The 15,320-nt window shown below is 47.8% G+C and overlaps 1 protein-coding gene across 1 annotated transcript in view; it reads left to right on the forward strand.

Moving 5' to 3' along the window:
- Positions 1 to 531: 531 nt before the first annotated feature.
- BCL6 (BCL6 transcription repressor) overlaps positions 532 to 15,320 on the forward strand; it is a 157,842-nt gene continuing 143,053 nt past the window's right edge. The window contains exon 1 of the mRNA XM_085635898.1: positions 532 to 1,043. The gene's annotated coding sequence lies outside the window, so the exon portion shown is untranslated. The remainder of the gene's footprint in view (positions 1,044 to 15,320) is intronic.

The following is a 15,320-nucleotide window of genomic DNA, read 5'->3' on the forward strand; positions in this document are numbered from 1 at the left end:
GCAGTTTGTGAATACCGAAAAGTAGTATACTTAGCTAAAAGTGTAAGTTACCTTTGTGAATCAGGCCAGTATTAGCTACTCACTCGAATTACTCGTACAACCAAAGTCTGCCACAGCCCTGCAAGGGGTAGGAAATCGCTGTACAAATGACAATGAAAACACTAATCCATTCGCATCTGAATTGGTAAGGCACGGGTAGGTGCATCTCCTCAGAATGGTCATCCACTGATGAAATAAGTAAGCTTTTTAGGAACTGGGCGCGAGGACAGAAGCGTGGCGCTGGGTGGCATTCCCGAAAGGAGCCAGTGATGTAAACTCCAGTCATCGAGAGTTGCCTGTTGAGGTCATGTACCAGCCGAGCTTGTACACAAAGGCTGCTTTCTGGGCAGGAGTAAAAAAGAAAAAAAGGATCAGATGAACTGTAGGCATTGGATGAGTTCCATGGCATGGATGACGGCAGTGCAGTGGGCACGGTGCCGCCCTGCCCGCTAACAATCATGTCTCAAGGCACTGGAATGGCGGGTGCAGATCGCAATGAGAGCCAAGGTCTGCTGAGAGAGACCTGCGAGGTTGAGTGATGATTCAACAGGACTCAGTCCAAAGAAGGAGTGTCCATGTCATGGATGCATCAACACCGATTCTTTCAAACCCACTTGGCCATGGGCGTCTACCATCTGATTGGCTCCCATAGTTGGCAAGCGCTGCCGGAAGCTACCTTTCGCCGTAAATTAACAATAGTATCGAAAGAGCATTTCCCTCTGTACTTTTTAAATGATTTAAAATTCGTTTTACTGATATCCAAGGGCTGATTGGTTAAAGTTTCAAGATTCTGCTTGCAATAGACTCCTTGGCAGACAATAATCCACGCATTTTAGTACTTGCAAGACATTGCCTGTGGCTTCCTGGTGCCTGACGCGGAGGACTTTAGTGATGAAGCATGGTGGTCAACCAACCGTGCATGTAGCAGGGGCCAGGCATGATGCACAGGAAGACTAGAGGAGCTTTGCCCTCCATCTTGGGAACTTTGAAGAAGTTAGCCAACGGTAAGAGGCACATTTTCTTCTATTCCGATTTAAAGCTTATTGTGCAATACATAGATCACGACATGGGCGCGCAGCGCGAGTCTGTGCAAGCGCAAGGCTTGGAAGGAAATTGTAGAAGCCGTCTCCTAATTTGTGGATGGCTGCAGGAGTGCAGTTAATTGTGCTTTGAACAAAAAGGAATGCAAATGCATGAATGCATGATTAAAATAAGAGATACATCTGCATAATATCTCATGCCTTCATGAGCATTAATTAGCTCTGCATGAATACAGGTGAAAGGACGTAGGCGAAGCTGCGTGGCTGTTAGTGCTCTGCAGGAATGCATGCGCAGAACCCCTCAGCCTTACATGAGCTGGAAAGCCTTAACCGTGAGCTTGATTATAAACCACAAGAAGTGCAAGTAAGAAGAAAGGAGAAACGGACTTTTTGAAAGAATTGAGACTCCTATAGGTCGTATGCTAATAGAGACTCCTATAGGTCGTATGCTGATAGAGACTCCTATAGGTCGTATGCTAATAGAGGAATCTTGTCTGAACTGTCTTTTCATCTATCCTGTCCTAAGTATGACTTGTGGATGCACGCATGTTTGTCCTTCCAATATGTTGAATTCTGAATGTGGTTTTCTACGATGACGTTTTGTTAACTTGGTTATTGGGATGTGTAGCATACTCAAGCCATACACACGATAACAAATATATTTTCAGCACGACCCAGCAAATAGGAGTTAGATGCAAAAATGTAAAATTATATTGGATTTGTGATGGACTGTAGGAGTATATATGTGTTTGATATGTATTACCAGCCCCGCCTCCAGAAACGCCCTCAGGGCTACACCTAATATTGATTTCTTGACCAGGCAAGGCGTCGCTCGACAGGAGGCCGAACCCACAACACCCAACTCTTGAACAGGGAGCACGGAGTGTCAGGACGACGGACTTGTGTGTTGCAATGAGGGTTTCGTAATTTGCGTTCACGCCTTCCGCACTGACAACTTCGAGACCAGTAAACGTTGGAACACTGCCTACCCCTCCAATGCAGGGCAGCTCACTACTTTCCATGGCTGTACGCTCTGCCTTTGTGCCCTTGGCTGTAAGGTTTGCACATGTGTCCATGGATCTAGGGTTTGCCCTTGTGTCCATGGCTGTAAGGTTTGCCCTTGTGTCCATGGCTGTAGGGTTTGCCCTTGTGTCCATGGATCTAGGGTTTGCCCTTGTGTCCATGGCTGTAAGGTTTGCACATGTGTCCATGGATCTAGGGTTTGCCCTTGTGTCCATGGCTGTAAGGTTTGCACTTGTGTCCATGGATCTAGGGTTTGCCCTTGTGCCCATGGCTGTAAGGTTTGCACATGTTTCCATGGATCTAGGGTTTGCCCTTGTGCCCATGGATCTAGGGTTTGCCCTTGTGTCCATGGATCTAGGGTTTGCCCTTGTGCCCATGGATCTAGGGTTTGCCCTTGTGTCCATGGATCTAGGGTTTGCACTTGTGTCCATGGCTGTAGGGTTTGCCCTTGTGTCCATGGCTCTAGGGTTTGCCCTTGTGTCCATGGCTGTAAGGTTTGCACTTGTGTCCATGGATCTAGGGTTTGCCCTTGTGTCCATGGCTGTAAGGTTTGCACATGTGTCCATGGATCTAGGGTTTGCCCTTGTGCCCATGGATCTAGGGTTTGCCCTTGTGTCCATGGCTGTAGGGTTTGCCCTTGTGTCCATGGATCTAGGGTTTGCCCTTGTGTCCATGGATCTAGGGTTTGCACTTGTGTCCATGGCTGTAGGGTTTGCCCTTGTGTCCATGGCTCTAGGGTTTGCCCTTGTGTCCATGGCTGTAAGGTTTGCACTTGTGTCCATGGATCTAGGGTTTGCCCTTGTGCCCATGGCTGTAGGGTTTGCACTTGTGTCCATGGATCTAGGGTTTGCCCTTGTGTCCATGGATCTAGGGTTTGCCCTTGTGTCCATGGCTGTAAGGTTTGCACTTGTGTCCATGGCTGTAGGGTTTGCCCTTGTGTCCATGGCTCTAGGGTTTGCCCTTGTGTCCATGGCTGTAAGGTTTGCACTTGTGTCCATGGATCTAGGGTTTGCCCTTGTGTCCATGGCTGTAAGGTTTGCCCTTGTGTCCATGGCTGTAAGGTTTGCACATGTGTCCGTGACTGTAGGGTTTGCACTTGTGTCCGTGGCTGTAGGGTTTGCACTTGTGTCCATGGCTGTAGGGTTTGCAGTTGCATCCATGGCTCTAGGGTTTGCCCTTGTGTCCATGGCTCTAGGGTTTGCACATGTGTCCGTGGCTGTAGGGTTTGCTCTTGTGTCCATTGCTGTAGGGGCTGCTTTTGTATCCATGGCTGTAGGGTTTGCACTTGTGTCCATGGCTGTATGGTTTGCCCTTGTGTCCATGGCTGTAGGGTCTGCATTTGTGTCCATGGCTGTAAGGTTTGCACTTGTGTCCATGGCTGTAGGGTTTGCACTTGTGTCCATGGCTGTAGGTTCTGCCTTTGTGCCCATGGTTGTAGGGTTTGCTCTTGCGCCCATGGCTGCAGGGTTTGCACATGTGTCCATGGCTCTAGGGTTTGCCCTTTTGTCTATTACTGTAGAGTCTGTACTTTTGTCCACGGCTGTAGGGTCTGCATTTGTTGTCATGGCTGTAGGGTTTGCATTTGTTGCCATGACTGTAGGGGTTGCTCTTGTGTCCACGGTTGTAGGGGTTGCATTTGTGCCCATGGCTGTAAAGTTTGCACTTGTGTCCATGGCTGTAGGGTTTGCACTTGTGTCCATGGCTCTAGGGTTTGCCCTTGTGTCCATGGCTGTAGGGTTTGCACTTTTGTCCATGGCTGTAGGGTTTGCACTTGTGTCCATGGCTCTAGGGTTTGCACTTGTGTCCATGGCTGTAGGGTTTGCCCTTTTGTCCGTCGCTGTAGAGTCTGCCCTTGTGCCCATAACTGTAGGGGTTTCCTTCGTGTCTAGTGGTCTCTGGCACACTTCCACACGCTTGGATTTCTCTCTGGTATTAAACGTTGTGTGGACTATGTCCACCAGTAATGAACACTCATCAAACACTTTGTAATGCAGCTGGACAGCTCCCTGTGTCCTTAGTGTATCTATGTCCTACCAAACTGGAGACCCTACATCATTGTCATCTTCTACACCATCGTGGGTGTCTGAGAGTTGATAGTTCATGCTTGAGAGCAGCATCTCTCTGTCTGTTTTCCCTCCTTTTTTAAAAAGGCCCTGGGAGCGTTAATGTCTTGGTCTGTGGTTGCCTGTCCCTCTAATTCACCGGGTGTTCCTGTTTCTTTGCTGTGATCCTAATGTGGCCACCATCTACCTCTGGACTAGGTTTCTTAGTTCGGAATCTGAAGTCTGTTGGCTGGTTCCTTGCATCTTTTTAAGCTTCTCTCTCACTTTGATCACACATGGATGGTTGAATGCCATCAAACCTATGATGCCAGCCGCTTGTCTTTTAAGACTTCAATGCCCATTGCACAACATGCACAAGAACACTCGCGTCTTCATCCTCTACAAAAAGTCCTACTGAAGGCTTTGTCCCTGGATCTCTTGGGTGGAAGGAGCTGAGGTGGAAGTTGTCCTCACGCCTTTTGATGTCTCTTGCCAAACCTTGCTTGTCAGTGATTTTAGACCAACCATGGTGAGTCGGAGTGTTTTCCACAACGTTTGTCTCTGGTGGATAGGGTGGGATTTGCCTCCACCTATAAATTTGAAAATGGTTACAGCATCGGGCTGTCTGAAAGCGCAGCAACAACCCTGTGTCACCCACAGCAACAGTTGTGGGAGTCACTGTTCTCCGTGCACTGCCACGACTTTACTCTTTCTTACAGCAAGTTCTTGTGCGTCGGAACCAGCAGCTCCCGCACTTTCAAAGTCAACGTCATCGGAGATAGTAGCTTCACTTCAAAAGCTTTATTTTGAGAATATTGTCATTAAAGCAAAAGCAACACAGTATACATAATGTGACTAATAGATTGATCTACAAATCAATATGAACAGTGGTATAAGCCAAAAAAACAATTAATCATTACATCTTAGCGGATTTAAAAATAGGCAATTTCATCAATGGTATCGCCACAGAATTCATATATCATACACTATACAGTACAAGCATGATGTATAATGTAGTAAGATACCACAACTCAGGGGGGCACAAACCTCGAGACGCAAGGTTAACCAATTAAAAGGTAACCTATAAAATATATCAAGTCAATACAATCAACATTTCATAAAACTCCATACGTGATATAGATAAAAGGTTAAAAAGTTATTAAAGAGACTTACAATGCAAGTAATAAAAGATTTACACAGTGTGGTTCAATAACCCCATGCGAGGATCGAATGGATGCTTCGGCGGAGGGAGAACCTGGTGCAAGGGTGCGGATGATTCTCGGTGGGGGCGGCTCTTGATCTGATGCACCAAGCACCCTTTAGATATTTGGCCAGGGGGATGGCACAACGAAGCAAGGGGTCAGTCCTCAGCATTCTTGGGGCTTCGCTGCTTTGCCTGGTGCCCAAGTAGCAATTACACTTCATGTTTTTCAAAACGAGGAATAGATTTTTCTACGTGGAAAAAACACCAGTTTTGGCGGTGTTCTCTGCCCTTCCTCTCTGGAGAGGAATCTACTCCTGCAAACGGCAGGAGTAAACGTGGCCCTGTTTCCAAGGTGGAAATGGGCAGAGTAAAAATTGAATAGCCAGAAATGTATGAGATTGTGGTTACACACACACTTTCCTGAGCGATCCCACCCTGCAAACACCCCTCCTCCCTCAGGGGACCATATTTACTCCCACATAATGTTCCACCATACTGGGGGTAATTTTACATGAATATATTTACAATTGCAAAAACACCTTTTGTGAATTGCACATGCTGATCAGTGTATAGATCAATAACTTTTCATGTATAATGTGAACTTGTTTACGCAGATTGCTTTATACAAAGAACTTCAGGTGTGGTGTGTCGGGTGACTGCTGGGGGAGAGCGGGACTGAATCAAAAGTCATACTCCGATACACCACCTTCCTAGAACACTGCAGCAAGAAGTCAACAGCCACGCCCACACCCACCTAAAATAATGTGCAAAACCACGACCAAGTGTCACAGATGAGCACAAACAGAAGCCCCTAAAATCTGCACAAGAATGCAATCAAGCAAAAAGTACATTATTGGTCATTATCGGTTGAGCATCCATCAATCAGCAACAACTGAGCTCTGTCCACAAATTATAAAACATCGAGCCCAAGGTAACACATGTATCTGGAACTTGCAGAGTCATTTAGATGCCTTGAAAGGCATCACTGAATTCCTAGAATGAAAATAAGTTGAATTGTTGGCTGGTGAAGTGCACTGACGGCCACTGAAAGTTTGTCAACTTGAGAGATTTTCACAGTCAGAAGTTTGCGGTGAGGGGTGTGGAAAAGAGGGAGTCTGTGCAGGTGACTGTACAATGCGATCCAACCCACACATGTGCACGTCTGTACAGAGTTATGAACTGTGCTTGAAGGGTGAGATAGGGAAAGGACTCACTCCCTGTCTGTGCTGCACAGGCCCCTGCAGGGACGCTGCTCCCACCTTCAGACCAGCTGACCTGGAGGGGGAAGAGGGCGCCGGCCGCCTGGACATGTTTACAGCCGGCACGGCCCCACTCCTGCGGCTGAAGCCATTCCAAGAGCGGCTGCATTGATCCGCGCTGGGTTCTCCCATTCCAATGCAATCCATTCCATGCAATCTTCAATTGTCCAATTTGTTTTTAGATTGGATGATAAAAAAGAACTCTTGGCAAACATATTCTGTATCCCATGCCTCTTCATGTCGCATCCCTTTGGTGTCATTCCGTGCAATGCTTACCATGTACAAATGAATGGAATCACCATATATTTCAATTAAGAGTATTTCATATTTTGCTGCTTGACTTGCACCGTCTTTTTTTGCAAGCTGAACATGTATACTCTCTATCTTACATTAGTTCATCTGGTTTTGTAAAGCGCTACTTTTATTCGCGTAGCACTTACTGATGTTGACAGGCAGGAGAGAAACTCACACCCAGATCTTCTCGCTAATATCACAGAGGCTGGCTCTGATAGATTTCTTCGGCAAGTTCCTGAGAACTTCTGAGTAAGTCACAACTAAGCCAGGAGTAACTCACACATTTTAAACATTTTCGAGAATCAGGGCCTTGTAGCTGAAGAACTTCTGCACAAAACAAATCATTAGTAACTTGAAAAGTATGAGATGACGCGATTCTCCTCTGTGGGGTTCTGGGATTGAATTCCAGTGGTTAGTTCCCGGCACTCGCACAGATCTATCTTAATTCCATCTTGATGTGGGAGACTCAGCCCTGCCCTGTGGCAAATTGCTGTTCACCAGAAGCATGGTCCTGTGCCAAGGTCTTGCTGAAGAGACTCACCAGCCAGCTTAGGCGCCACACCCAGTTGTGATGGCGGCTTCCTTCGTCCGTGGACTGAGAACGGATAGGAGCTAACTCGCCCGCTATCAACCGTTGTTGCCTAAACTTGAATGTGCGTCACACCGCTCAGGTGTTGGATTCAGGAATCACTTTAGACATGTCCACATTTGTAAACTTCAGATGATGCAACATCAAGATGAAAACCTCAAACATATCAAATGTCATGATGTTCAAATCTTACCATCCAATGCAGGATTTTTAGTTGAAAATGTATAAAGTGTGAACCACAAAGTGAACTCCGAGGATACCTAACTAATATATTTAGTTAAGTTTGTTGTGTGCTTACTGGCAGTGGTCCTGCGGTGTTACCTCTTATCCTATAAATATTCCTTCTTTTGTCAAACGTTTTGAACTAAAAGCCCAGTCCGACTTTTCTGCTAAACCCTATTAAGGGTAGTGTGTTCTAAATATGGCAAACTTTGCCACATCCACACACATGAGCAGTTTTCAATGGTACATCATTTCCACGTAGGTAAAATGAAATTCTTAAACACTGAAAAACATTGAAGATCTCCACCTCTCCCAGATGGCTGCCCCATCCCAGAAGTGAGGCATCTGTCACAACTGTGATCTCTGGTTGGGGGAAGGAAGAGGGGTCTGCCGTTGACCCAATCGTGGTCCGTCAACCACCACTGCAGATCTCTCGCAGTTGATTCTGAGATCTGGACCATGTCGGTTTGATTTCCTCGATGCTGTGCTCACTGGAATTTCAGGTCCAGCTGCAGAGCCTGCATACACCACCTGGCATGCCTTACCAACAGGATGCAGGAGGCCATGAGGCCCAACAGCCTCAGAGTCAGTTTCACCGAAATCCAGGATAGAGGCTGAAACATCGCAATCATAACCTGAATATAACGCACTCACTGCTCGGGAGTATAGACCTACTGGGATCTAAGTGATTGTCACTCCTGGGTACAACCACATACCGGGCTCAGAGTGATCATCACTTCTGGCTACAGCTCACCTACTGGGCTGTAACAGTCAGATGTACAAAGGATTTTTGCAGTCAACATCCCTCCAATTTGGTAAAATACATCTACTGCAACGGCAAAAACCCTTTACATATGTATTAACCTCATTTTGTGACTAGGAAAAGTTTTCCGAATCACAAAATGGATTCAGAAATTATTACTGAAACATTAAGGGGCGTGTTAGGGGCCTTTATTCCAAATTGTGATTCAGTAATCAATTTTGCAATGGTTTTGACCATAATTCCTGTAGCAAAATTCGAGCCCTGTTTGAATCCCTTCCCCTATGGAAACAACCATCGTGGCTTCAGGAGGAACCTGCTCTCAAACTCTGGAAGTTTTTATGTTTTTTTAACAAGCAGCTTGGTTCTTTTAAGGAATGAGACTGCTTTTTGTTTAAAAAAAAAAAAGGTTTTCTGTTATGGAAAGCAATGACAGGAGGTGGTTTGCTGCCCCTTGAAGACCATGATCTCAGGGATTGTAGCCAATCCAAGGGGTTTGCAAATTTACAACCTGCCTACTGAACATTAATTAGGTAGGCTGTTCATAAAATAGTGATCGCAAAAAGTCAGTACACAATCTGTGACTGTTTTTTCCAACCCCTTTCTTTATTCATCAAATCATGATTCGCTTGTGAACTCATCGGACGTGACTCAACTAGGCACACTTTGGTCTCTCTGTCCATAACACACCTGGGGTCGCATCACAAGTACCACTGATTTTCTGATGTGGCTGGTTTCATCTGATGTGGCCTTTACTGGTCGCTGGAAACACCTTGCACCTGTCTTGTTTCCCCTACAAGCTTATACTGTTCAAAACTCCAAGGGAAACTCTGGGGACAGATGGAGAATTATCTGTTGAATCGTGCTCAGAACTACCGATTCACCTAGTAATCCCCCAATTCTTAGTGGACCCTTACGGTTGCACTCAGAATACCAGCAAACTCGCCATCCAGAGTTAATGGAACCCCTTATAACATTAATTTGGGGTTGCAAATTTATCAGGTATGGGTACTGGTACTCATAATGAGGCCCTGAAGGGGAGTTACAACTTCGCAATACAGAATTACTCCATCATGGGCCCTCTTTGTCCCAGTCGTAACTCAGTGAGGGTACCCCGCCCCCAGACAGACCATCCACATGCTAGTCCTTTTTCTATTTTAATAGAAAGTTTGAAGGCTCCTCCTGCCCTCCACCATTCCTGTAAGTGACAAATCGAAGACAGAGGTGTAAAATCTTATGGGAGGGAGGGAAGGCCAATGACTGGGACGAAGAGGACCCTTATCGGGGTAATGAAGTTTACTGGTAAATAATGTATTCATTTTCAGCTATAACAGCCTTCCAGAATGGGTTTGGGAAAAGTGCCATCAAAGTATGGCCCTGTGATGCATGTTTCTGGGAACTCACCTGTTAGTTTTTAACAAGAGTTTGCAGGTTTGCCAGCCAGACTCAGTGTGAACTGTCTTAAAGAACAAGTTACTTACCTTCGGAAACACATTATCTGGTAGAGACTCTGTCTAGATGCAGATTCCTTACCTTTGAATTTCCCAGGTGTCAGACTGGATCTGGAAACTTTTTCTGACCAATACCCCTTGCACGTGCCGTCGAGTGGTTCCATTTGGCTCCGGGTGACTGTGTCGGCAGCATCGGTTATGACGTTGCAGTACCTATATAGTCACCACCCAGGTACGCGAACATCAGTACTTTTCGTTTTTTCCACACCAGAAGCGCAGAGCCACTAAGCAACTGATGTAGTCCTATGCAAAACTAGGGCCCTGAAAAGGGGAGTAACACTGGCCTAATAAAATCAGTCCGGAAAGCTGGGAGGCATGGGTGGGGCTGTAAGGAATCTGTAGCTTGATAAAGTCTCTAGCAGATAATGCGTTACCAAAGGTAAGTAACTTGTTCATTTGATAGAGACTTCTAGCTGCAGATTCCTTACCTTTGAATTAGATGCCAAGCCATACCATCTCGGCTGTGGGTTGCAAACCAATACCTTATACTACGAAGTCCTGTAGGACTTAATGGGAAAAATGCCCGTACCTACAAACCTGACTGTCCAGGCAGTAGTACTTGGCAAATGTGTGCCAAGATGCCCACGTTGCCGCCTGACAGATGTCAAGTACTGGGACACCCCGAGCCAAGGCCATAGTTGCAGCCTTCCACCTGGTGGAATGGGCCCTTAATCCCTCAGGGGGCTGCTTCTTAGCCAGGGCATAGCAGATCTTAATGCAGAGAATGACCCAGCGAAAGATGCTCCTTTTCGGCACTGTCTGCCCTTTCTTAGCTCCCACGTACCCCACAAAGAGTTGGTTGTCCACCTGGCAATCTTTCATGCAGTCAAGGTAGAACGACAACTCTCTTTTTGGGTCCAGTCGGTGGAGATGCTCCTCTTCCTTAGAGGAATGCGGGAGAGCAAAGAAGGTGGGCAGCATGACAGGTTGACCCAGATGGAGTGGGGTCACAACATTGGCAAAAATGAAGCACAGGAGCGAAGCATTACTTTATCCAGAAAAGACATAATGTAGGGAGGCATGAAAGATAGCGTATGCAATTCATCACCCTCTGGGGCAGATGTAATTGCCACTAAAAAGGCTGTCTTCATGGTAAGCAGTAAGAGGGGACAGTTGTGTAAAGGCTTGAAGGGAGCACACATAACATAAGTGAGGACCAAATTAAGGTCCCACTGCAGCATAACAAAGGGTGTGGGCGGAAACAAGTGAGCCAGCACCTTTAAAAACCAATTTACAATTGAAGTCCTGAAGAGAGAAGGTTGGTTTGGCAGCCGCAAAAAAGCCGACAGAGCAGAAAGATAACCCATGAGAGTTCCCAAAGCAGAGCCCTGTTGGGCAAGGGTTGAAATGAAGCGAAGGACAGTGGAAAGAGACGCAAACAGAGGGTCAATAGACCTTTCTGTACAGTATAATACAAATTTCTGCCAACAGCAGGCATATACCTTCTTAGTGGAGGGCCGCCTGGCCACCAAAAAAACATTACATACATCGGGACGAATGTCAAAAGCCATCAACTGTCGCCGCTCAATTTCCACACATGGAGGCACAGAGTTGACAGGCACGGCTGCTGCGACAGAAGATCCTCCCAAAGGAGTAGCCTGATTGGAGGATCAATGCTCATCCTCAGAAGCTCTGGATACTAGACTCTCCTCACCCATTTCAGAACCACAAGAATGACTTGGACTCGGTCATTCCTGATCTTCGTCAGATTCCTAGGCAAGGCGGAAAGGCGTACAGCAGGCTACAGCAGGCCTGAGCTCCACTCGTGACTAAAGGCGTCGCCGAGCGATAGCCGCTTCAGAAATTCCAGCGCGCAGTATAGCTGACACTGCACATTCTCTTCGGAGGCTAACAAATCTAAGCAAGGTTCTCCCCCACTGCTGAAAGAGACCTTGCGCCACCTCCGAATGGAGACACCGGTCGTGATCCATTAGGCATCGATGGCTGAGTTTGTCCACCCTGGCGTTCAGAGAACTTGCCAGGTGTTGAACCACCATGGTTATGCCCTGCTGTTCTAGCCATGTCCAGAGAAGCAGGGCCTCTCGACAAAGGGTCCACGGCCCCACCCCGCGCCACTTCTTGCAGTACCACATGGTGGTGGTGTTGTCCATGAACACCTGCACTAACTTCCCCTTGACAGGAAAAAATGCTTTCAATGCCAAGCGAATCGCTCGAAGATCCAACAAATTTATGTGGAGCTCCGTCTCCGCCGGAGACCAGTGTCCCCTGATCTCCACCTCTCCCAGATGGCTGCCCCATCCCAGAAGTGATGCATCTGTCACAACTGTGAGCTCTGGTTGGGGAAGGAAGAGGGGTCTGCCGTTGACCCAATCATGGTTCGTTAACCACCACTGCAGATCTCTTGCAGTTGCTTCCGAGATCTGAACCATGCCGGTTTGATTTCCTTAATGCTGTGCCCACTGGAATTTCAGGTCCAGCTCCAGAGCCTGCATACACCACCTGGCATGCCTTACCAACAGGATGCAGGAGGCCATGAGGCCCAACAGCCTCAGAGTCAGTTTCACCGAAATCCAGGATAGAGATTGAAACATCGCAATCATAACCTGAATATAATGGACTCGCTGCTCGGGAGCATAGACTTGAAACTGCACTGTGTCCACGACAGCTTCGATGAAAGGGAGCATCTGAGAAGGAGTCAGGTGTGACTTCGGCACATTCATAGAGAACCCCAATAAATGCAAGAGGTTCACTGTATTTCGAAGGTGGGAGACGACAGCCTGGGGCGAGAATGCCTTCAACAGCCAGTCGTTGAGGTAGGGGAATACTGACACCCCTAACCTGCGCAATGAGCTGCAAACACTGCCATCACCATGATGAACATCCGAGGGGCACTGATAAGGCCCAAAGGGGGCATGGCAAACTGAAAGTGTAACTTGAACGGCAGGTAACGCCTGTGGCCCGGCAGGATGGGGATATGAAAATACGCATTCTGCAGGTCCAACGCTACAACCCAGTCTTCTTGGTCTATGGCAGACAAGACCTGAGCTAGAGGGAGAATCTAGAACTTTTCCTTCTTGAGGAAGAGATTGACGTTCCGAAGATCTAAAATGGGCTGCAACCCTTTGTTCTTCGGAATCAGAATGTAACGGGAACAACCACTGCCTACTTCTGAAACCGGGACCCTTTCAATAGCTCCCTTGGGCCTGATTTGGCAGAACAGGAGGAGGAAAAGAAAGGAAAGACAGAGAATAGCCCTCCTGACTGATCGGCAAGACCCACTAGTCCGATGTCATGGACCTCCAGTGAGGGAGAGGATGATGGATTCCCCTTCCAACTGGAGAGGTGTGGTCTTGCAGAGTCAGACTAGGAGTGCTTGGAGGCGGCGGCTGCCGAAGGCAAGGTGGCCGACGGCTTCTGGCTTCCATTGCTAGGCCGGAATGAACCGCGTCCTTGCCCCACACGGCTTGGGAAGCCTGCACAGGATGGTGGCTGGGATAGGGCTGATGCGGCTGGAAACCCCTACCATTGCCACGAAAGGGGTGAAAGGTAGACTGGCCACGAGGAGTAGAACAGAGGCCCAAGGATCTGGCCGTAGCTCGAGAGTCCTTGAACCTCACTAAGGACGAATCTGCCTTTTCCTCAAGAAGGCAGGTTCCATCAAAGGGCATGTCCATCAAATTTGCCAGGACATTATCCGAGAAGCCAGTTACCCTAAGCCAGGTGTGGTGCCTCAAGGCCACTATTGTGGAAATCAATCTACCCAACGAATCCATTGTATCGAGGCCACACCTTATGGTGAATTTTGCTGCATCTCTCCCATTCTTAACTGCTTTAGAGAGCACAGCCTGGGCCACCTCTGGGACCTGTGGCAGCACTTGCTCAACCGTCTCCTAAAGAGAGTGGGAGAAATGGCCAAATAAGCATGTGGTCTTTACCGGCCGCAATGCCAGGCTGGAGGAAGAAACATCTTCTTACCAAATGAACCCAGCTTCTTGGATTCCCTATCCGGAGGGGCAGAGGGAAAGTGACCTGGGATGTGGAGGCCTGCACCACCAACCTGAGGCTGAGGAACTTAGGGTTGCTATGCGGTAGGCGATGGCAACGTGCAATTGTCCTATTCACAGGAACCCCTGTGCTAGGCTTGGACCACGTGCCTAGAGGTACATTGATTAGTGCTTCATTAAAGGGCAAAAGGGGTTCATAGGCAGAAGCTCCAGGTTGAAGCACTTCAGTCAGGAGATTTGTCCTGACCTGCACGGAGGGCAGATCTAGTCCGAGGACCTCGAACACCCTTTTAACCACCATGGCATAGGATGCCCCCTCCTCCGTAGCCACAGTTGGCGGAGACAGCATGCCAGTATCTGGAGACGTATTTATTTATTGAGTTTTATATAACGCTGGCTAGACGCGGAGGTATCAGAGTACTTTACATAAGGAACAACAGCGAGTTACAAGAATATTAATTTTAACATTTTCACGGAAATTTCAAAGTAAATGACAAATCATAAGAGGCAGAGAGGGAAGGGGGAGAAGAATATGAGTAAAAGGATAGGTGGAGGAGGGGGGAAGGGAACCTGAGGGGGGAGGGAGTAAAGGAAGACAGGTGAAAAGAGAAAGACGTTTGACTCAAGTGTTAAGGAATCATAGCGATTAACATAAGGTCAAGGTACAGTAAATTAAAGACAGAGTTGCACGGAATAAACAATGATAGTGGAAAAATCAAAGGGGGGGAGAGAAGGTAGAGGGGGACAAAAGTAGTGTTATGAGAGAGGGTGGGCGGATAGGAGGGAGCGGGGGGGGGGGATGGAGTTAAGGCAGACCAGAAAGAGGGAGAAACGTTTGAGAATCGTCTGGGATAGAACAGAGGAAAGGGGAAAAGGACACAGGTTCAACAAGATGGCGGGTCCGGGTCCAGGGACTCGGCAGTGATCAGCAACAAAATGGCGGGCAGACCAAAAGTAAAAAAGTCCATAGATGCGAACCAGGGAGCATGGTTTAAGGGCAAAAAAAGAAGTCAAAGGGGGGTACGCAGCTCCAAAGTCAAAAGCGGGAGGAAGGGAGAAGAGGAGTGCAGGCTTGGGACCACTGGGACATCGGTGTAGGCAATCCGCCGGTCGTGGGTCCCGTGCCCCCATACCTGGAAAAGGTCTCTCGGGTCTCAGAATTCGGGGACGAGGCAGAGCACATCCAGGCAGACGGCGAGCATGGGGAGGCAGCAGCGAGGACTGGCAGACAGCCGATGGAGACAGAGCTGTGCCATGGCTGGCCCCATTATCAGACATCGACGGAGACTCATTCCGAGGCAGTGAGCAGAGGGAGAGAACAGCAGCAGCAGCGGGACGAGGAATGTCTTTCCCCGATGTCCAGCTGGGTAGG

This window comes from Triturus cristatus, chromosome 11 (assembly GCF_964204655.1).
Source record: "Triturus cristatus chromosome 11, aTriCri1.1, whole genome shotgun sequence".
NCBI lineage: Eukaryota > Metazoa > Chordata > Amphibia > Caudata > Salamandridae > Triturus > Triturus cristatus.